At 48.4% G+C, this 2,296-nt stretch overlaps 1 long non-coding RNA gene across 1 annotated transcript; it reads left to right on the top strand.

The window, feature by feature from the left end:
* Positions 1-524: 524 nt before the first annotated feature.
* LOC111649354 (uncharacterized) lies at positions 525-2,296 on the top strand. Its single transcript, XR_002760274.2, has 3 exons — positions 525-597; positions 1,779-1,860; positions 2,199-2,296. It is a non-coding gene; the product is annotated as an uncharacterized LOC111649354 (long non-coding RNA).

Here is a 2,296-nt window from a genome sequence, read left to right as displayed (position 1 = left end):
CACACACACACACACTCACACACACACACACTCACACACACACACACACACTCACACACACACACACACACTCACACACACAAGCCTTTTGATGAAAATAAATGCTGAGTTTTCAAACTGAGAAAGAGACAAAGTAGTGAAACGCTAAAAGAGAGGAGATGTTTGGAAGAGAGTAAAACCAGAAATAAAACAAATAATCAGGAACAAAAGTAAAGTGAGAGAAAATCAGAGTAAAAGCACAAACCAGTAAAACAGCTTCAAATATAGAAAGAAATAGAAAGATGAATAAATCAAATTCAATAAAAAGCCAGACTGAAAAGCTCGATGTTGAGTTTGCTTCTAAACGATTATTAGACGATCATGATGTTTAGTTGTTATATTGACGAACAAATATTGATCTTCCTGCTGATTTGTTTTCACTCATCGGAGGCGACAGCTGCCACTAACACCGCACATCTGTCACCTCTGTACCTGAACATGAGACTTCTGTCATCACCTGTCAGACCCAACTCTGGGTTAACAAACTCTCTCTCTCTCTTTCTCCCTCAGAGTACCAATTATTTTAGTTGGAAACAAGAAAGACTTACACATGGAGAGGTGAGACACACACACACACACACACACACACACAGGTGTGTCTGCAGCAGGGTTATTTATATGAGCTGTTTGATCTGCACAATTCAAATTCTGTGTAAATTCTCACGGCAGTAAAACTTCAACACAACCAGAACTTCCTGCAGCCGCTTCACAATAAAAGCGCAAAAAAAAAACTTTGAAGTGATAATTCCTTCTAGCTTGACAGGGCTTTTAATTTGAAGCAGAGGCAGGAAGTGTAGAGTGTGCTCTGTTAGTTGTAACTTAAAAGGTGAATCAGACGAGGTTCAACCACAGACTCAGACTCAGACTCAGAATCAGGCTCAAACTCAGACTCATAATCAGGCTCAGACTCAGAATCAGACTCAGAATCAGGCTCAAACTCAGAATCAGACTCAGAATCAGGCTCAGACTCAGAATCAGGCTCAGAATCAGGCTCAAACTCAGACTCACAATCAGGCTCAGACTCAGGCTCAGACTCAGGTTCAGGCTCAGACTCAGACTCAGGCTCAGGTTCAGGCTCAGACTCAAGCTCAGGTTCAGACTCAGGCTCAGACTCAGGCTCAGACTCAGGCTCAGGTTCAGACTCAGGCTCAGACTCAGACTCAGGCTCAGAATCAGGCTCAGACTCAGAATCAGGCTCAGACTCAGAATCAGGCTCAGGCTCAGACTCAAACTCAAACTCAGGCTCAAACTCAGACTCAGGTTCAGGCTCAGGCTCAGACTCAGGCTCAGACTCAGACTCAGACTCAGGCTCAGACTCAGGCTCAGACTCAGGCTCAGACTCAAACTCAGGCTCAGACTCAAACTCAGACTCAGGCTCAGACTCAGGCTCAGACTCAGGCTCAGACTCAGGCTCAGACTCAGGCTCAGACTCAGGCTCAGATGTTGTTGGTGATGATGTTTTTGGTGATGTTGTCGTTGTCGTTGTTTTTGTTGTTGTTGGTGGGGATGTTGTTGTTGATTTTGTTGGTGGTGGTGATGATTTTGTTGTTGTTGGTGATGTTGTTGTTGTTGGTGATGTTGTCGTTGTTGGTGATGTTGTCGTTGGTGATGATGTTGTCGTTGGTGATGTTGTTGTTGTTGTTGTTGTTGTTGTTGGTGATCTTCTTGTTGTTGTTGTTGTTGTTGTTGGTGATCTTGTTGTTGTTGGTGATCTTGTTGTTGTTGTTGTTGTTGTGCAGGGTGATCAGTTTCGAGGAGGGGAAAGCTCTGGCGGAGTCATGGAACGCCGCCTTCCTCGAGTCTTCAGCCAAAGAAAACCAGGTGAGGTCAAACATGGTTGTGAACACGCAGCAGGTGTGGACTGTCTGAGGCTGCAGCGGCGCCCCCTGCAGGCAGACAGAGTCCCTGCGGCGGCGCCCCCTGCAGGCAGACAGAGTCCCTGCGGCGGCGCCCCCTGCAGGCAGACAGAGTCCCTGCGGCGGCGCCCCCTGCAGGCAGACAGAGTCCCTGCGGCGGCGCCCCCTGCAGGCAGACAGAGTCCCTGCGGCGGCGCCCCCTGCAGGCAGACAGAGTCCCTGCAGGCAGACAGAGTCCCTGCAGTCAGTTCTGTTGTTCTGAGTCTGTCAGACGCTCACTGACCGTCTCCTCCCCCTCCTCAGACGGCGGTGGAGGTGTTCAGGAGGATGATCCTGGAGGTGGAGAAGATGGAGGCGGGTCAGCCACAGAGTCGGACACCATGCTCCATGATGTAGCTTCC

The sequence above is a fragment of the Seriola lalandi genome, unplaced genomic scaffold (genome assembly GCF_002814215.2).
Source record: "Seriola lalandi dorsalis isolate HSWRI2012SDOR001 ecotype SW California unplaced genomic scaffold, Sedor1 jcf7180002050496, whole genome shotgun sequence".
Taxonomy (NCBI): domain Eukaryota; kingdom Metazoa; phylum Chordata; class Actinopteri; order Carangiformes; family Carangidae; genus Seriola; species Seriola lalandi.
Note: the sequence above shows the minus strand (reverse complement) of the source record. Positions and strands in the feature narration are given on the sequence as shown.